This window comes from Gopherus flavomarginatus, chromosome 11 (genome assembly GCF_025201925.1).
Source record: "Gopherus flavomarginatus isolate rGopFla2 chromosome 11, rGopFla2.mat.asm, whole genome shotgun sequence".
Taxonomy (NCBI): Eukaryota; Metazoa; Chordata; order Testudines; family Testudinidae; genus Gopherus; species Gopherus flavomarginatus.
Window position 1 is genome coordinate 39,567,949 of NC_066627.1, and position 22,110 is coordinate 39,590,058.

The 22,110-nt window shown below is 40.1% G+C and overlaps 1 pseudogene; it reads left to right on the top strand.

The window, feature by feature from the left end:
* The first annotated feature begins 19,839 nt into the window (after positions 1–19,839).
* On the top strand, positions 19,840–21,225 carry LOC127030988 (uncharacterized; annotated as a pseudogene).
* Positions 21,226–22,110: the final 885 nt, after the last annotated feature.

Sequence of the window (22,110 nt, forward strand, 5' to 3'; positions counted from 1 at the left end):
CCTGCTGCCTATTAATTTCATTTAGTGACACCTAGGTCTTGTGTTATGAGAAGGAATAACACTTCCTTATTTACTTTCTCCATACCACTCATGATTATATAGATCTCTATCATATCCCCCTTTAGATGTCTCTTTGCAAAGCTGAAAAGTCCCAGTCTTATTAATCTCTCCTCATATGGAAGCTGTTCCATTCTCCTAAACATTTTTGTTGCCCTTTTCTTTGAATCTTTTCCAATTCCAATGCCTTTTTTGAAATGGGGCAACCACATCTGCAAGCAGTATTCAAGATGTGAGCATACCATGGATTTATATAGAGGCAATACAATATTTTCTGTATTATCTATCCCTTTCCTAATGATTCCCAACATTGTTTGCTTTTTTGACTGCCACTATACATTAGTGGATGTTTTCAGAGAACTATTCACAGTGACTCCAAGATCTTTTTCTTGAATGGCAACAACTAATTTAGACTCCATAATTTTATATGTATAGTTGGATTATGTTTTCCAATGTGCATTACTTTGCATTTATCAACATTGAGCTTCATCTGCTATGTTGATGCCCAATCACCCAGTTTTGTGAGATCCCTTTGTAACTCTTCACAGTCTGCTTTGGACTTAACTATCTTGAGTAGTTTTGTATCATCTGCAAATTTTGCCACCTGACCATTTACCCCTTTTCCCAGATCAATTATTATTACAATATCATTCTCAGCCTTGCTGAATTTTCATGGTGGCTTGACTTTGTGGTATGTGAAGCTCTTGCTGGTGCTCTGAAAAGAGCTGGCAGGATTCAGGGTATTGGCTCCTCTTTATTTCCAGTAGGTACATTTTATTAAAATATTTTCATAAAGTTACTGTCCATGTAAGTAATTGGTCCAGTTGCTACAAGGATGTTCTATGATTGCAGACAGGAAGGGAATTGGCCCATGCACAATTGCAAAATAGAAAGGGAGATGGTCCACCAGGACATATGTGCATTAAATGTGGTCCCCACAATGAACAATTGGGAAAAAATTGGGACAGTTCCTACCTCAGTCAGGAAGGGGTTAAAATGCTACTCTAGAGCCAAGTAGCCCAACCCTGTGCACCAGGGAGGTCTGTTGCACCTGGAAAGGGAGTCTCCTTGAAAGGGAAGATCCACAGCAAGAGGAGGAAAGGGCTATGGCCACTTACAGGGAAGCAGAGCTTCAGCTCCTTGGCTTCGTAAAGCAGGGGGTGCTTGCCTAGAAAGCTGCTGAAGAGCCTCTGTGGGTTGGATCCTCAGGAATGGGAAAGGGACCAGAACCATCTTTGCTTTGCTTTTTATTAGTGCCCAGGTTGATCAACTCCAATTGTGTGGGTTCTCCATGGATGCTGATCCCCCTCTGCAAATGTCAACTGCACCTGCAAGTGACTGGTGATCTGCCGCAGGGTGCACCATAATTTGCTCTGAGTACAAACTTCAGGATCAGGGCCATAATTCGGTTTCCATTTATAATGAAGGCAGAATCTGGCTCATTGGTGTGCACAATTGTGGACTTAAACTTGCATATTTGTTTACTCAGTTTGCACATGCCATTTAAGAAATAAGTGCACACAATGGGTAAACTACTGGAGGCACATTTTACTTGCCTAATATCTTTTTGAAAACAGGACTGGCTTAGACTGAAGCTATATCAGCACAAAGACCTAAAAGCAAAATAGTCAGCTATGATTCATATTAAAAATTGTGCTGTTACCCAATTTCACGCTTAGAAATGCCACTACAGCGATGAACAACTATATTATCAGAGAAAAAATCAAATTCTGATAGCTCAGGGTGTTCTGATTTCTACTTGATTTGTTTCCCTTTGAAGAAAAGGGAATTTTTTGAATAAACACTTCTTCCAGAGAGAGAGAGAGAGAGAGAGAGAGAGAGAGATCTGATCACAAAGCTATTCAGCAAAAATGGAGAACAAAGACCACAAGAACAATTTATTCTAATATGATGATGCTTAAGGATTCAGTGTGGGTTTTATTTCCTTGACTGTTAGCAGCAGAAACTGCATAAAACAATAATGTTCTTGCAGCTCCTGCATGAACTGATCCAGTTACAATTCTTCAATAATGCATTTTGTGGATACTACCTGTGTTTTAGACAAAAGCTACAAGTGAAAAAAAACATATAAAGTAGCCTGGATACACAGATATATGCTGAATTTGATGTGCCTGCTTGCTTTCTTATCTCAATAAAGTAAAAGTTGTTGGGTTTTTTTAGGTAACTGAGATAGTATACTTTGGAATTATGTCAAGGTGATTGGATACATCACGAGCAGCTAGTATTTATAGGGTAGTACTAGACTTGGAAATTGCTTGGTATGGCCCCATGGATATAACTTTCAAAGGGACCTGCCCTTTATAATAGGCACTCACAATTTTTCATTTACCATCATGTGCATGTCTAAATATTAAAATGTCTGTGTTTATTACAACCATGTCATTGTCACCTTTTTCTGTTGGTTGTGCAGGTTAGTTAGATGTTGTGCAAATTGATTTATAGATACAGGTGGTGGTAGCAACATGTTTTGGGGTTTTACTGGATACAGTTATCCCACAGTTGTGCCTAGAGGCTCAAACCAAGATCAGACTATGCTAGCGGCTGTAGAAACAGGGAGTCAGGCCTGGTCCACACTGTGGGGGGGGGGGAATCAATCTAAGTTATGCAACTTCAGCTATGTGAATAACAGCTGAAGTTGACATACTTAGACCTACTTAACGTAGTATCTTCACTGCGGTAAGTCGATGGCTGACACTCTCTCGTCGACTCTGCCTGCACCTCTCATCCTGGTGGAGTACCGGAGTCAATGGGAAGATGCTTGGCAGGCGATTTATTGCGTCTAGACTAGATGCGATAAATCAACCCCCTGCTGGATCGATCGCTGCCCGTCAATCCAGCAGGTAATGTAGACAAGCCCTCAGAAACAGTCCCTGCCCAGAAGAGCTTAGAGTTTAACTTGACAAGACAGACAGTGAGTGGGATAGTGGAAGCATCATTATCCCCATTTTACAGTTGGGAACAGAGGTATCAAGAGATTAAATGACATGTGTAATTTTAGACAAGCCCATGGCAGAACTGAGACTTCAACCCAGACCTGTAGAATGCCTGGTCTTTGCTCTTCCCAGAAGGAAATCCTTCTCATCTTGGGTCCTGATTCAGGAACTCATTGCCATTCAGGATAATCTTGGAGGTCAAAAAATGCTGTCCTGAATATGGATGGACTTAAGCACATGCTCCAGTATTTTCCTGAACCAAGGCTTCGGTTAGAAAACATGGGAGGAAATACAGCTAATTTATTTGGCAGTGTGGCTTGCCAACTACCATTTCCAGTCCTTAAGGGCTACTGCTGTGTGTGAGAGACCAGGTGGATGTGGTAATACATTTTACTGGACTAGCTTCTGCTGCACTTATGTGCTTAGATGCTTATCAAGTTCTGACAATTTAAATGAGTGAGATTTCAAATGCATCATCGGAAGCAACACTTGGTATAGTCCCTTCATTGCCTAAAGCAGATATTGAAAATAAAGAGTCAAAATCAATTCTTGTTTCACTTGAAAAGTGAATGTAGTGTTATAGGATTTGTAATAGGATGGAGCTCTCTAGGAATGAGGTGTATGTTACTATTTGAATTGGTAACCAACTTTTTTCTACCAGGGGGCTAATTTAATTTTAAAATATTGTATTTTTGTATTTATATGTAATAGCTGGGTATCACTATTATAATAGTAGTAGTTGCTGTTTAGGATATTTTTTTCCAGATTAACATTAAAGACTGTTGGAGTGGGATTCAGTGGGTAAACATGAAGTGTCATCAGATTTGTACAAGATTTTGGAATGCTTTTTTGCCATTATAAAGTGTATATGTTTTTAGTAGCCTTACTTCTCATTTGGTCTAAAATCAAATAATCAGTGAGGGTTATTTTTTTTTCAAATGATTGTTCCATAGTTTTGGAAGAGCAGTGGACTTGTATTGATGGTAAAATAGCTGTTCAGCACCTTTCAGCACTGCACTTAGTACATGCACATCAATCTAATATGGTAGGACGTGGAAGGAGAAGTGAAATGCTGCAGTTTGAATAGGGGCTTTACAAAGATAACTTGCTGCAGTGTTGATAGAAACCTAATGCACTGGTGACTGAAAAATTGGGTTGGGCAATACAAATAAAAGCTGGAATTTGATTCACTATGTTGCAAGAAAGAATAAAAAAAATGTTACAATATGAGCAGGGAATAGTTAGGTTAATCACAGCTATCTGCTTGCTATCAGTCTCATTTTCACCAGACTACAAGTGACAGATCATTTACTGGAGTCATAAGCAATTGTTGTAGATGATGACAGAATGACATCTGTGACAGTCTGCAACAATTCACATCACACTCATGTTAAAAGCAAGGCAGGAAATACATAATGCACATTCTCTAACACAGTGTTTCTCAAACTGGCGTCGCCGCTTGTGCAGGAAAGCCCCTGGCGGGCCAGGCCGGTTTGTTTACCTGCCCCGTCCACAGGTCTGGCCGATCGCCACTTCCACTGGCCGCGGTTCACTGCTACAGGCCAATGGGAGCTGCTGGGAGTGGCACAGGCTGAGAGACTTACTGGCCACCGCTTCCAACAGCCCCTATTGGCCTGCAGCGGTGAACCACAGCCAGTGGAAGCCGCAATAGGCCAGACCTGTGGACGGGGCAGGTAAACAAACCGGCCTGGCCCGCCAGGGACTTTCCCTACACAAGTGGTGACCCAAGTTTGAGAAACACTCCTCTAACAGGAGAAGGTCAAAAAATAATTACAAGAATCACTGCATTAAACTTACTGAAGAACCCTAGTAAGATGAGCAATGGTGCACAACCTATATTAAGCAGCGTAAAATATTAAAGCTGAATATATTCGTCAACTGTTGTATACAATGACAGAGCTGAGCAAGTAATTCACAATGAATACATTATCTAATTTTATCCTTTTTCCTCCTGAGGCAGTTACTCCTTAATCAAATCAAGATTTGCCCACATTAAGGGTTAGTCTATACTTAAAAGGCTGCAGCTGCTGTAGCACTTCAGTGAAGACTCTACCTATGCGGACAGGAAGAAGTCTGCCATGAGTGTAGTTAATCCACACACACACACACACACACACACATTCACCAAGAGGCAGTAGCTATGTCAACAGGCGAAGCCCTCCCGTCAACATAGTGCTTTCTATACTGGGATTTAGGTCGGTTAATTACATTGCTCAAGAGCATGGATTTTCCACACCTCTAAGTGATATTGTTATACTGACATAAGTTGCTAGTGTAGACACGGTCTCAGTCGGGATACAAATTGTGCTCAAGTTTCTTCTATGATTTATTCAACTCTAGGGACTGCTGATGGACCATTTGGGGGGAATACTTAATATTCACAATTCTAACAGCACTCGTTAGTTGTGAGTGTTCAAATAAGCCACAATTCCTGCTCCCCGACTGGATGAGCAAGCAAGGACTTCAGTTTGAAGTTTCTAGAATTTTCTTTCATGAACATTTGCACCACTTTCATGTGTATTGAAGGAAAGTAACCAAGAATGGGAGTGGGCATGCTCAAAGTGAATTTGTATAAAAAGTTAAGACAATATTAATAGAAAACTTTGCATTAGTATTCACTCAGTTGTACAGGTCACTCTAATAAACAAATGAACATATTTAAAGGGTATTTAAATGATCATCGGGTGCCTCAAATCCCTACTCACATGAGTAATCCGTATGCCAGTAGCCCCACTGACTTCGATAGGACTAGCCACATGAGTAAAGTTGCAAAATCAGGTCCTTGTGTTTTGTTTGTTAGCTGAATATGTGGTCCAAACATAGTATAATTTTAAAATGTGTTGCATTGTGGGATCTTAAAACTTCTGCTATTCTTATCATATAATTATACAGTGAGTCTCTGATAAGCCATCTATTTAATTGTTTTGGTTTTTAAAACAAGTTCTGAATTTAGTCTGTGTTGTATTAAACCAATTATGCTTTTGCTGGGAGAAATCACTTACTATGCTGTACTTTCACAAGAAAGCAAAGAGCCAAGATGGGTGAAGATTATTTTCTGCTATTTACATAGTCAACCAAAGTAGTAGCCAATGTAGCCAAGTGAACTATGTATGCTTGCAAAGTAATTCTTCATATTAATGATTTGGGCTGTGATTCAGTAAGGTGCTTAAGCACCTGGGTTACTGAGTAGTCCCATTGGCTTCAGTGGAACTACTCAGGTGCTTAAATTTCAGCACACGCTTAAGTACACTGCTAAATTGGAGTCTCAGTGTCTTGAGATGCTATAGAAGCTTTTGCTTCAACATGCCACATTTATTTTTCAAACAACTCATGGTCAAATACTCAATATTTGTCCTTTTGATTGTACCTACACAGTAAGTGGAGCAGTAAGTGGTACCTTCCACAACAGTTTCCTTGTTTTTGTGTCTTGAGCATTTAGTTTTTCAGTCATGAATTTCTCTGTTATGATTTCAAAACCCTAAAGAAAAGAGACAGGAAATCTTTCAAAACATTATGGTTCTATATTTTACTGGAGACAGAAATAAAATATGTTCCTGTTTTTTCTCCTAATAAATTTTTCAGTTGAACATGTAAGATATTTTAGTTTTCAGTGTCTTTCTTTACCCTTAAACTTGGCTAAACAATGTTAATTTCTATTAGTATTCCTCAGCAATGAATGCAGATGTTAATTGATAGAGTTATGGGAAACCCTCAAGCCTTGAACACACTCATAAACAGTGCTAATTGAAGCATGGTCTGAGTAAACAAATAGAAGTGTTTCATTGGAACTTTTTTTTAGTCTGCAAATTGCCTGCCACATCTTGAACTCTTTTGCTGTCTTTGGATGTCCATTAATTTTCAGAAACTGCTATTCATGCAGAATTTTCCTTTAAAGCCTGGTCATTTTGGATATATTATATCAAGAAAGGCACGTTTTCTGTTATGGCCACTAATTCTGGATGTGTCCATGATTTGCAAACCTGTGAACTTGTACCTTTGCTAGGGCTGCAAGTGGAGATTTGAAAGCTAGGAAAACCAGGTCCAATCAAACATGCACCTTTTCAAGCCTCAAGACCCTGTGAACAAGATGTGATACTTTAAAAAAAATGGTGAGCTCATTCTTTGGAAGGGTGTGCATGGTCATATAACAGTATTATTTTTAATAATTTCTGTTCTCTTTAATAATTTCATAAATAAAAAGGAACAGCTATTTTTGAAGGATTCGCTCCATAAGCGATGGGTTGCCTGGAACTTCCTGAAATAAAATGGTTCATCTTCTTTGCTGTCCTCCTTACCATGTCCAGCCCCAATTTGCAGAATAGTGTAGTCTTTTAAAAAAAATTGACCTTGGCTGAACATCCTTCTTACATTTTCTTTTGAACGCAATACCACATCCACCTTTTTGTCTCCTAATTGGTAGAATGGTTCTTTCCACATTTCGAGATACTTATTAGGTATGTTCTACAAAATTGTATGTTCTGTAAAATTGTAAGATCAAAATAATACCGTATTTCACCTTTTGCCCTATCTGTAGTCTCATCTGATTTCAGCAGGATACAATTTTCCAAAGATTACTCCAACATGAGCCCTGATTTAACAAAGAACCTAAATGCATGCATAACTTTAAACATCTGAGTACTCCCATTGACTTCAGTGGGACAAGACTACATTATGGAATGTGCCTCCTCAGTATTGAAAGAACCTAGGTGTAGGACATAAATGTTTACTGACCATGATCAGATTATAGGTCAGTTGTAAGCAGGATTAGATTTCTATCAGTAATGTCAGTAAATATCCATTTCACCATATGCACCCCCCTACGTAACATAATTCCAATGATAATGATGCAAAGTAAGAATGCTGCTTGTTAACTTAGAATTTGACTTAAGGATGTTTGTTTTGTACATTGACATGTGACATTGACAATGTCTGCTTTTAGGTTATAAAGCTTTAACTTTTTGACTCTCCATGTCTATTGTCATTTAATAATTATCTGACACCCCTATAATTTCCTGCTATTGTGAAAATTTAAATTGATAAAAGGTGAGAAATTTAAAAATAAACATCAAAATTATTTTTAAAAAATACAGATCTAATTCTGCCAAGCCTCATTAGAGACAGGCCTCTAGTATTTCTATTTTGATGCAATGAAACAATAGTTTTCCATTAAACACCCATTTAGAGGCTGTATTGATGTTTTTTTTTAAAAGCTGTCTTTTTAATACCAATTGATTTTACTTTCAGAGTTAAAAACCATTGCAATCCCTGTAAGTGAAACAGAAACTTATATTTGGCCAAAGTTTTCAATCTAATTCTTTCCTTCACATACTCACACCGTTAATATTTTTAATATGCCTAAATTTCCAGAGGAAAAGATGAAAAGTCTAAATGAAAAGCAAAACATTCTGGACTATACATTCAAAAGGTTAATGACAAACACAAACAGTATTTGTCATGCATCCGACAAAGTGGGTATTCACCCATGAAAGCTCATTCTCCAATACATCTAAAAGGTGCCACAGGACTCTTTGCTGCTTTTACAGATCCAGACTAACATGGCTACCCCTTTGATACAGTATAATAATGTATTTTGCACTTGGTGTGAGAGCATGTAAGTACTATATGTATTTTACAGATGGGCAAATGACAGGAACAGAGCTATTAAGTGACTTGCCCAAGATCATAAACAAGTTAGAGATACATTTAAGAATAGATTCCATAATTTTTATTTCCCCATTCCCTGCCCTAATCAGCAAACCAAACTTTAAATTGAGGATGAGAGATTTTTGGCAGAAGGACCACACTCCTTAGCTAAAATAAGCTGGCATGGCTCTAGATAATTTCAAATGGATTTCAATGGATCTATGCCAATTTTCCTCAGCTGAGGACCTAGCTGTGTGGAAGAATTTACATGGGAGAACTTAGATAGCAAACAAAATTGGAGTGGATTTTCAGTTTGTACTTAATATGCGGCAAAATGTTTTACATATGGCAATGCTAATCACAGAACTCTGTTAATAGGTGATTGTTACCCTATGCCTGCAAGGGGGGAAAGGATTTTTAATTAATTGCTAACAACACATCATCACATTCTACAATATTACAGTTCTAGAATATTGTTCTCAGTGGGACCTGGCCATTGCAAAATTAAAAACTAAACCATCTACTAAAAAGCTGCCATCGTGGTTGTTTAGCTGCCTAATTGTTTCTCCTTTAATACATGCTCATACTGTTACAAGCTACTTTTGCCAAACTAATTTAGAAAGCATATATTACAAAAAGCAGGTAATTTTAAGAGCATCATTCTAATTACTCCTTCATTAGTCCAGTAATAAACAATATAATTGTTATGGGCTTAGGTTTCCTGTTGTGCAAACCTCGTGCATTCAGATTTGGGCATAACCTTCCCTCTCTCTGCCCAGTCTCATTATTATGCAAAAAAAGATGCTGAGAATAACAAAACTCAGATGATGTTTCAGGGAAACAAGATACATCAGGCTGTGTCTTTGGAGAGCCAGACATAATTGCAAACCCACTAAAAATAAAGGAAGGGTCGTGTCACATATTGTCTTTATCAACTTAATACTGAAACCCTTGAGCGTGTAAAATGTCTGTGTCTGTTACATATGTGTTCTACATATACAATAAAGTATGCTGGCTTGCTGTCATGGGGGTAAGCTGCTAGCTATTTATTAATTGATCTTGTAACTTTTGTCAGGGCACATAGGCTTTTGGAGGAGTGCCCCCTTTGTATTTTAAAATAAATCCAAATCTATAAATAACTGTATGGGTAACATTGACCTAGGGGCCAGTGGGACTGCACAAGGCCTACAAATCACTTTAAGTCCCACATAAACCCTCAAAATAAGTTTTAAGTGGAATTGCATAGTGCCCAGGTCTTGTCCAGGCCCTTAGCACAGGTATTAATTGATTGTAAAGTACCAGTTTGCAAAATTCTTTGTTCACACATCCAGGAAAATTAATTTTTTACTTGGCCTGTAAACTCCCTGGGGCAGGAACCATTACAGCGCTTAGCACAATGGGGTCCTGGTCCATGATAGGGCCTCCTAGGTAATAATACACTCAAATCAGCCACACCATCAGGGGCTTGTTCACCTGCACATCTACCATGCTAATGCCATCATGTGCCAGCAATGTCCCTCTGCTATGTACATTAGCCACACCGGACAGTCTCTACACAAAAGAATAAATGGACACAAATCAAGAATTATAACATTCAAAAACCAGTAGAACACTTCAATCTCCCTGAACACTCAATAACAGACTTAAAAGTGGCAATTCTTCAACAAAAAAAACTTCAAAAACAGACTCCAACGAGAAACTGCAGAACTGGAATTAATTTGCGAACTGGACACCATCATATTAGGCCTGAATAAAAACTGGGAGTGGATGGGTCACTGCAAAAACTAATTTCCCCTGCTGATACTCACACCTTCTTGTCAACTGTTTGAAATGGGCCACTGTGATTACATTCGCCTCATTAGCACTACAAAAGTGATTTTTCCTCCTTTGGTATTCATCCCTTCTTGTCAACTGTTGAGAATAGCCCACTTCCACCTTAATTGAATTGGCTCGTTAGCACTGACCCCTGTTGTATCAACCAGGCAAAGTACTAACAACTTCAACAGGACTTTATTTTTACAGTGGAATCCTCTGTACCAAGCTGCTGCTGCACTCTCTGTAACTCTTACTCTGCCTCCTCAACTCCTCCCCTCTCCTTCCTGTTTCCTGTCCTTTCAGACTCCCAACAGCCAGTGCTCCCCGTTCTGATAATTACAAGCACATCTAAACACCACAACCCTCTACTTAGTAAGGCAACTCTCATCTTTTCATGTGCTGTGTATTTATACCTGCCTACTGTATTTTCCACTCCATGCATCTGATGAAGTGAGTTTTAGCCGATGAAAACTTATGCCAAAATACATTTGTTAGTCTCTAAGGTGCCACAACGACTCATTTTTGCTGATACAGACTAACATGGCTAGCACTTTGAAACCTGTCACCAATAGTTTTGTTTTCCATATCCTCCTCCTCATTATCATCATGGTTTCAGGTGGAAAAGTAGATCTGATGTCTGGGCAGATATGTTTTGATGACAATTTTGCAAAGCCAACCTACACAATTGAGAGAGGGTTTGTTCGTTGGTCTGGGGCGGGTGGGTTTTTTTATTGTTTGTTTTTGCTTTGAAAACACATCTTTGCCGTACATGGTAGCATTCTTAAAATATCTTTTTGTAATTCTTGCAGTGGTTTATAAAAAGAAATCTTACTTTTTGACTATAGGCAATCTAATTTTATGTAGTTTATTGCATGGTCATGTGTGTTTGTTTTTTCTCCCCAGGGTTGGTTGGTTGGTGGGGTTTTTTGTTTGTTTGTAATCTCACAATCTACTCCACTTGATATAGCTAATTATATTCGTTGATTGGAAATATAATGAGCCACACTTGGTAGTGGAAAATGGACAGAACTGTTTACAAAATCCGCCAAATAAAGCACCAGCCCTGGAAAGAGAGGCACATTGGTGGGTCCCTGCACTCCTGCTGCATCCCATTGGCTTCACTTGGGCTCTAGACAAGCACAGGCATATCATAACCCAGAGTCCTTATAAACATAGGTCACCTAATATGAGGATTTATCTCTGAAAATATTTAATAAGAATGTCCTGCCCAGACTGAAAACATTTGTGCTGTCTCTGCTCCACTGTTCAAGGGGAACCTGAAACAATAGTGAAGAATAATACATGCTTTCAGAGTTCTACTTGGCTAGAAAAACAGGAGAGAAATGACACAAGAAAGTGGAAGTAGAAATTGCCTAAGTGAAGAATGTCTTCCCTGTGCCTGCTGAACCAAGTCTCATATAGCACTCTCAATAGTTTTTAATCAGTGTGAGAATAGCTACCACTATCTTCTTCCTAACCAGGCATAACAGCACTAAGAATTTTATTGTAAACTCTTTTTTGGTGTCTGATTACCTGGAACACATTCCCTTCAAATTCTGCTACATGTCACTTGTCTGTTCCCTAATGCCAGTGACATGTGTCACAGTCATCTATGTATCATTACATGCAAAGGATTTTCTTTATGGGAAATAATATAATTTTCACACTCCTGACTACCTCTAGAGTATTTTGGCAGCCTTCCTAGAGATCATATCTTCCAGTTGTCTGTACTCTCTTAATTTTTCATGGAGTTCTGTTATCTCAAAGTTATTATTTCTGTGGTTTACTTTATACTATTTTTACTAAAAACGGAATCTTCTGTTCATCAAGGCTTGAAAACAAGGAAAGAGGCATAATCAGATACTCTTTTTAAAAATGAAAACTTCACCTCAGTAGGATTGATCAACCAGTTTTTACACTTCTCTGCCAACTATTCATTGCATTTCTCAGCCTAAACTCATTGTACTCTTCTGTATTCATTGGCATAGTTTAATCGGTTTACCCACTTTGAAAGTATGTGTGTGACCAGAGAACATACAGTGATGATTTGAGTTTGGTTTTTTTTATAAATGGTTCAAAAATGGTAAAGAATTTTACGGCAAATTTCAAATATTTTGAAGTTACGGGATTCAAAAAGGAATTATTTTTTCCCTTCCATCATATTTTCATACATATTTTATTGAAAATGTTTGATTTGGCAAATGTTCCATTTCCTGGGGGTTTAAACCATTCCCTCCCCCATATATTTTTCTTTTCTTTTTACATTGACTGAAAATAGAGGGGAAGAAACTGAGTAATGGGAGAAAGAGGGGATTTTGTTGGAGAAAAATATGGAATATTTTGAGAATATAAATATTTTACATTTTTTAAAGGTCATTGTTTGACCCCAACAAAAAATTTAAAAAATTTTTGAGCAGAGACATTCTTCTATTGAGCAGATTGGTCAACTAGTCTGATAGCTCACTACATCAGGCTACAAGTGTGGTACTGATTCAGAATGGTGCTGCCATTGATAGAAAATATGAAGATTAGGTCAAGAACTCAGAATATTGCCATGCGCAGATTTTTTTTCTTCACTTTAATTAATTAGCAATTAATTTGGGGGCAAAAGGGATGGAGACAAGTGTTGGCCTTTGGTTTGTATGGACAAAAATTAATGGTAATGAAAAAAAGGCAATAATTATAGGGCTGGTTGTAAGAAAAGCCAGTTGTACTGCTACACTCGTCTATGTGAATATTGCCGTTTACTTCAGTTCCTGTGTACTCAAGTAATATTGCTGGGCTTGCTTAGACAGCTGCATAGTAAGTCTCAATTAGTCTAATTGTGGGGTGTGGAAAGAAAACATGAGTTTAAGGTGGTAATTTTAATCAGAAGTGGTGAATGAGTGAGACAGATCAATCCAAATATCTTCTAGTAATTCGACTGTATCATTACAGAACATATATTATACTATACATGTCACAGAAAAACTACTTTAGGAATGTTTTCGAGGGTTTGAAATAAAATGGTTTTTAAAATTAGTTTTTATCCTCCAAGCAGTAAAGCCTGGAGCCTTCACTAACATGTTTCCACCTATATTGGGCTCTGAGGGAAACTTAAAAACTTCTACAAATAAAATCACTTTTCTGTGTATAAAAATATAAGGACATTAAAATCTGCCATCTTGGGCCCTTCTAAGTGCACAAACAAATGCTGGCTCCCACTGGTTATTCTGAATTTCCTATCCCTAATAGTTTAAAGCTTCTGTGTCGAGCTGTGTACTGCCATGAACTTGCTTGTTGTGACATCTTTATTTATAGCAAACCTTTTATTTGTCCATCATTGAATCCTGTCTATCCTGTGACTCAGCCAGGTCTCATTTTTGGAAGGGAGAGGAGAAGGACACTTTTCTAAGTATGGTTGATTTAAAAAAAAATTAATTAGGTCCGTTTGGTTGCCAAGAGGTTTGGAATGTTAGTATAAACTTCTGGATTAATGGGCAGTGATCAAAGGTGCTTGAGGTGACATGTTGTATATCACATGGTTCTGCAATTTGTCATATGTGAACAATAAACTGTGAATCATGACAAAGCTGTTATTAATTATCTCTTACAAATCAGCATTTTGGAATTGTCCCTTATATGAGAACACACGAAAAATACTGGTGGAATGAATAAACAGAGTTCACTTTCCAGAAGTGGAAATTCACACTTTGTTGGCAGTCTCTACTTGCTGATAGAAATTAGATTTCAAGAAGGACATAAGCTTGACTGTTTTCTTTTCTTTTCTATCTAATCAAATATTAATTGGAATATTGAGCTAAGCAGCACTCAACCTAACTGTGGGTGGGAACCAAAGACTTCCACTGCCTTTCTGATCACTTCCTTCCATATGCTGCAATCCTGGAGTTGCCCAAGAGCCGTTTCTGCATTTAGTGGAGTTAAAAACACCCTTGGGACTTCTCTAAACTGTGCCTTTCCATGATGTCCAAGGGGTTGTTATGCAGCTAGAGATCATTGGAGCACAGTGGCACCTCAGCCACTTCCTTTAACTCAGCCATGCTCTCCACATGCCCTTACACTAAGAGGCATAGGTGAGGAGAGGGAATGGTCAGCCTAGTCTGGAGAATCCTGATTTAACTAGTTAAACTGACAGCTTTGCAGTGTTGGTGCAGTGCAAAGTAGCTTCATTGGCAGCCAGAATCTGGCCCATTGTATGCTTTACAATAATTCTATCTGAAACATTTTGGGTATGCACGTCTCAGAGATATCCCTAGCAATCCTTTCTTCCATAAATGCATTATTTGTTGTTGTTTTTTTTAATGTCGAGCCAAAGCTAGTTCTCTGCTGCATGTCAGTTTTTGCCATCAATAAAGCAGTTCTAATTTTACCTAAGCAGTCGAGGCGCTGACAGATCTGATGATCTTTTGTTGCAGTGTCATTTACAAGTATGATTAAATTATTCACCATAGCTGAACTGATACCTACATTAGATATATTTTTATCATAAGGCAATAGAAAATATACCCTTCAGAGCGCTCTCTCTTTCTGCCCAGTGTTTTTGAAAGAAGATTTCATATTTGAGTATTTATTTCAGCAGAGGTGACTCTGATCTCAGTAAGCTTTTCAAAGCCAGTTGAGATCACTAATTTCTCTTGGGAATGGGGATGCTCTAGTTACATGCTGGGGATTTAGGATGTGATCCTGAAAGATTGCTGTAGATTTCCCACTGAGTTTGCATTAGCTGTATGAGTCAAATGGGTGATGGCACCAATACAAAAACCTAGCTAGGTAGTAAGCAAGTTAGTAGTAGGTTGTGGCCTTGTACAAATCAGACTCAAAGTGTCTAATTTTAGAAACATTTTAAATTTACTATAACACTGTCTGTTGAAATGAAGATGACACCATCCTGTGCCTGTAGAACAGCAGATGAGACTGTTTCATTTTTCAGAATCATTTTTCTCCTCCTTCTTCAGGATGAGGATCAAGAATTTGGAGATGGGGACTTTAGAGTCAATATCACTCTAGATTCATGGATTAGAGTGTTCTAGCAAGAAAACGAAAGAGTAATTTAATCCTAACATGATCTGCAGCTATGTCAAACAATACCATAGCATCTGTGATCCTGATAGACTTTACAAGCTAAAAAATGGTTAGCTGGGTTGACTCTTGGATGGAGAAGGCCTCTTAGGTACTTCCAGATCAATAATAATCAGTGAATTAATACTAAGACAATGCCCCAGAATGTATTGTGCTGCCAGACAGGCCATAAAGCTCAGAACCTAACTTCTTCTAGTCAAATGTTATCAAGAATGGGATGGTGAATCCCATTTTCAAGTCCAGCTTCCAATTGTAGTAATGACAAACTTTCTACTTTCGAGATCCTGCCCTGTTCACTCCATCCCCCCTCCCTCCGTCACTCGCTCTCCCCCACCCTCACTTAATCACTCATTTTCACCTGGCTGTGGAGAGTCCCTTTTCAACCAGGTGTTCGGTTGAAAATGACACCTGGCAACCCTACTTCCTGTACTAACTTGTGGTGGTGAGACATTGTTGCACTGCACTATTTAATGGTTCAGGTGTGGGTATGTCAGCGGTTGGTGTAGTGATCCCTTCATATAGTGTAAGTTTTTAAAGTGATTTAGGATCATCTAAAGATGAGAGATGCTATATAGATTCAGGTGCTAGTATCATCTGATATTATTTTAATAGACCATGATTTAAGACACACAATTTGGGTCACAGCCACATGCTTTGGAATGAAAGATACACATGTATTTCAAGGGTATGTTTGGCCCTAGTAGTTTAGATCCAAAACTGAACCTACCTTAAAACTGTTACAATCTATTTTGTGCTGCTGTTAGAATGAGGTCATTTAAGGTAGCAGTGGTGTGGGGCTTTTTTCAGTTAGAAATTCATCTTTACCCCTAACATTATGTAGCCCAGCAAGCATTTATCTTAGGTACTACTGAAATGTAGTCCCAGTTAGAATCCCAAAATATACTTGTCTCACATTCTTGCATTTTTCTGCAGCAAGTGCATTTCTAAATGCCTTTTGTGAAAACCATATAATTTATTGAAATCAGTTTTCTATAAACTAGATGTCAGCTCCAAAGATTTTTTCCATTTACCGTACCTAATATAAACCAACTGGCCCATGCCCTAGTTATGCATGGTATGTGAGAAATGACAGTTTTTCAAAGAGAAAGATTTCAGAGTCTTTGTTTCATATTATGGCATCATGTCTAGCTTTATTGTTTGTCAGCTGTAGCAATACAAACAGGGCCGGTGCAACCATTTAGGCGGACTAGGCGGTTGCCTAGGGCGCTGAGATTTGGGGGCACCAAAAAGCGCCCCCAATTTTTTTTAAATGGTTGAGCAGCCGCTGCTGCTGGGACAGAGAGGGAGTCTGAGCTGCTGGCGGCAGCCAGCAGTCCAGGGGGTCCCCTGGGTCAGGGTGCTGCTGCGGCAGCTGGCAGCCCGGGGCGGGGGTCCCCTGGTCAGGGAAACCCCGGGCTGCTGGCTGCCGTGGAGGTGCACTGACCCTGGGTCAGGGCGCCGCCACGGTAGCCAGCAGTCCAGGGTGTCCCCTGGGTCAGGGCGCAGCTGCGGCAGCCGGCAGTCCAGGGTGTCCCCTGGGGCAGGGCGCCGCCACGACTGCCCAGAGGTTCGGGCTGCCGGCAGCGCGCTAACCCAGGGGAATCCCTGGGCTGCAGGTAGAGGCTCAGAATCCCTCTCCCTCCCAGAGCAGGGGCTCCAGCCTATGCAGTTTTTCTCGTTGCCAGCAGGGACGCCGGCGGCTGGACAGAGCTGTGCAGTTCTGCTTAGGGCACGTGGTAGGAGCCCTGCGACGGCGCGACACAAGGGCTTCTGGAGGAAAGTGGCAGCTGCCCCCTGGCTCAGCCTCCACATCAGCCCCAGTGAGGGACATGGAGAAGAAAAGAGCCTCAGCGGCGGTCTGGTGGAGTGGAGGAAGAAAGAGAACCCTGACGCTCATGTGCTGGGCAAGGTAAGCAAGTGCTTCCCCACAGCTCGGCCTCAGGCGCCTGTGCTCCTGCCCCCTTGGTCCTTGGCTGGTCCCCCTGCTCCTGCTCCCCTTGTGTATGGGCGGCTGGAGAGAATAGCAGCCTGCAGAGCTGAGCTGCCCCAGTGCCCCCAGGCACCTCCCTCGACCCCATCCTCCCCACAGCCCTGACCCCCAGCTCCGAGCCCAGCCCCTCTGAGCTGGACACCACCCTGACCCCATCTCCTCACATCCCTGAGCCCAGCCCCTGTGAGCTGGGCACCCTTGAACCCAGAGCCCAGCTCCCTACCCAGCCCTGGGCAACAGCAGCACCACCCCCAGGCAACGACAGCCCTTTGGTACCAACCATCACAATCACCCATCATCTGACCGTTACAGCTTTTAATGTTTTTAAATAATGTATTTAGTGTATTTTCAAATTATTACAAGTTAATTTTTTAATGTATTTCACTAGTTATTTTTTACATTTCCTAATACATGTTACTATAGTATTGCAAATGTTTTATGGAAGGGGCCCCCAATTTTGCTTTGCCCAAGGCCCCCTGAATCCTCAGGGCGGCCATGTCTGAGTTTTAAGCCCTGCTGCTGTGTTTTTCCTGCAACAGGCAGGCCTAAGCCTGTGAGTGACCCCCCCATAGCAGCTGCCTGAAGAAGTGCTTGGGGGAATCATGCAGAAGGAGCGTGATATTTGTTTGAGTTCTCTCCTCATGGAGGCTGTGCTCCACTTGGTGCAGGACAGCAGTCTCAGCAGGACTCTAGGCCCAGCACCTTGCCTCAGTTTGTAGACTTGTACTGTACCCATCACCGGACTCAGTCTGGCACCGTTACCCCTCACCGGTGCCCAAGAAGCAGTCAAAAAGTTGGATGGACTGGTTAGGTTAGTTGTGCTGTTGCTTGGGCAATGTAGAGACCACTGAATGCATAATATTCCTCTATGATGTTATGTCCTGAGCACAACTGGCATGTTATGAGGTAGTGCCTGTGAGGGACAGGTGTCTGTTTATGTCATCCAGTCATCATGTCTTAGGTCTTCTGGGGGGGGGAGCTTTTCCATCCTGCTTTCATTGGATCAAAGTCAAAGATTATTTTCACAGGGAAGTTAGTAGGCATTTAGAGCAGATGAACATACCACCACAGAGAGCACTTGGCAACCATTTGAGTGTGTGTGACCTATTTAGTTAGAAAATTGAGTCAAACTGAGTTTGTACCATTTGATGTTTTTAATCATTTGGAGGTGCATGCCTAGTTAGGCAGAATGGGTTCCGCAGCACTCCCAGTCAGATTTTGATATGAAGGAAGGACGTATACTTGACTAAAAAAGGTGTATTTCTGATTACAATCAACATTGCTTAATTTTAAGGGAAAGTCATCTTGATCTCTTAATCAATATTTACGTCAAACAGTTGATGAAATTCAAATAGTTAATTGTAGTAAGTGGCATGCAGTCTCTATCCTTTACTTTTAATAGTGAACAAGAAAAAGGACTGATAGGAATACAATTTCTTTTTTTTTTTCGTTTACAATTGATGCAGCCTCATGGCAGATTAAAAAAAAAGGTCTAGGGCACAATTTCGTAAGCGGAAGGCTGATATGCAAAAAGAAGAAAGAAAGCAAGAAGGTTCATTTCTGAAATATCTCCATCCACTGGCCAAAGATGAAGGTAGTTCAATGTCAAAGGATCAAGCAGAGGTGGAGGTGGAGGTGGGAGTTTCACAAGCTGAAGAAGAGTTTGAGGAACATAATCTGAATATTGAAGACGAATCAAATGAGACATGCGAGGATCAAAACTTGGAAGACTGTGAAAGTGAAAATGTCCCTCGCTTGAATTTGAGCTTTAATGATCCTGCTACTTGGGCCAAATGTGATGATCAAGTCCAGTGGAAATTCTGGTGGAACATGGGCCAGAACAAGTTCAGCAGTTCGATTTCCTCAAAGATAGTAAGCAAAGAAAATTCTCAACAATTCATTACAAACGTAGACTTGTTAATGGAGAAGAAATGCACCGTCAATGGCTGCAGTATTCCACATCAAGTGATTCTGTCTTTTGCTTCTGCTGCAAGTTGTTTGGCAGTAGTACTATTGGCATATCATCTCTTTCTGAAAAAGGCTCAAGGGATTGGAAAAACATGTCTGCAATTCTTTCATGGCACGAGAAAAGCAGTGAACATTTGACGAATGTTCAGACATGGAAGGAACTTGAACTGCGACTGAAATGCAAGAGAACAATTGATGAAAAACATTTGCGCTTCATTAAGCAAGAAGAAAAGTATTGGCTGCAAATACTAAAACGTCTGACTGCTTTGGTCAGAGTTCTTGGTGTGCAAAACCTGGCCTTTCGGGGAACACATGAAAAACTGCACACTTCTGGTAATAGGAATTTCCTCAAATTTGTCGAATATCTTATCTTTGTTTGACCCACTTATGGATGAGCATCTTCGCAGGATTAAGGACTAGCAGATGCATGTATATTACCTAGAGAAAGACAAACAGAATGAGCTTATTCAGCTTCTATCCAATGCCATCAAACAAAAAATCCTAGCATCTGCTCATGCTGCAAAATACTTTTCAATCATTCTAGATTGTACACCAGATGCAGGCCACGCTGAACAAATGACCATGATCATTCGGTTTGTGGATAGGCCTACTTCAGAGACTGAGAATGAAACTGAATCAGTATGCATAAAGGAACACTTCTTGGGATTTGTGTCGCTTATGGAGACAACTGGAGCTGGTATGACAGAAACTATTCTTCACCAGTTAGAAGAGATGTCACTGCCTATAGAAAACTTGCGTGGTCAAGGCTACGACAATAGGAGCAATATGAAAGGGAAAGAAAATGGTGTCCAGCAAAGAATTTTGGATATTAATCCACGAGCCTTTTTCATTCCTTGCAGTGCACATTCATTGAATTTGGTTGTTAATGCAGCTGCAAAGTGTTCCTTGGAGGCAATTGCCTTCTTTGATTTAGTTCAACGTGTGTATTTGTATTTCTCAGCTTCTACACATCGCTGGGAAGTTCTAACATGCCACGTATCTAAACTCACAGTTAAACTATTGAGTGAAACAAGATGGGAAAGTCGAATCAATACCTTGAAACCTCTTTGCTATCAGCTTGGTGACATCTATGATGCTCTGATAGACATCTATGAAGACATTACTCTGACAGGATCATCTGGCAATACATCACGAGTTGATGCAAAGGCTCTTACAAAAGCCATTTCTAGTTTCAAGTTTCTTGTTTCTCTTGTTTTGTGGTATGACATATTGTTTGAGATCAACATAACTAGCAAACAACTTCAGGCAAAAGAATTTGATATATGTGATGCCATTAATCAACTTGGAGAAACCAAGAAGTTTCTTGTGGGCTGCAGAAGTGACACAGCCTTTGAGAAAACATTGGTAGATGCAAGTGAACTTGCGGAGGAGTTGGATGTACCAGCACTTTTTGAACCAGATCCAATCCGTATTAGAAAGAAGAGGAAGCAGTTCACATATGAAGCAGATGACGAACCTATTTATGATCTGAAAGAAAAATTCAAAATGAACTTTTACTTTGCAGTCGTTGACACAGCAATACATTCGATTGAAGAAAGATTCACATTGATGCAGCAAATTAGTTCAGTATTTGGCTTCATATATGATGTTTACAGTTTGCAAAATAAAACACCAAAGCAAATTATGGAACATTGCTTGAATCTGGAGAAAGCTTTGCAACATGGTGAATCCAAAGATATTGATGCCTTTGACCTGTGCAGTGAATTGCAAGCTATTGCAAGATGAGTCCAAAGGAGTTCATCACCCTAAGATGTATTGAACTTCATATGGGAAAATAAGCTGACAGATAGTGTCCCTAACACAGTTATTGCTCTTCGCATCCTCTTGACCCTCCCAGTTTCTGTGGCCAGTGATGAGTGAAGCTTCTCGAAGCTCAAGTTGATAAAAACATACATGCGAACATCAATGTTGCAACAAAGACTTGTTGGGCTATCTACCTTGTCAATAGAACATGACATTGCTCACAGCATTGACTTGGAGGAACTTGTTTCTAAATTTGCTAAACTTAAAGCGCGGAAACATAAATTCTAAATTATAACATGTTACTCTGTGACTGTGTATTGTGTATAATGTATGTGATTTTTTGGGGGGGGCGGGGGGGGGGGACGCAAGATGGAAGTTTCGCCTAGGGCGCAAAATATCCTTGCACTGGCCCTGAATACAAATATTTCAGGCATCTGAATAAAATTTATGACCACCACACTGTATTGATTAAGTAATTCATTATTCTAACTTGAAACTGCACTTACTGTTTAAACTACTGGCTTAACAACAATCACCTTATAGTACCCAGAAGTATTTTTGCTGCTGATCTAAATAAATATCACCATTATTCATATTGGTTATTTATATTACTATATCAGCTAGAACAGGGTAGGCAACCTATGGCATGCGTGACGAAGGTGGCAAGTGAGCTGATTTTCAGCAGCACTCACGCTCAGGGCCGGCTCTAGCAATTTCGCCGCCCCAAGCACGGTGGCACGCGCAGGGGGCGCTCTGCCGCTCGCTGGTCCCGTGGCTCCGGTGGACCTCCCGCAGGTGTTTCTGCGGAGGGTCCGATGG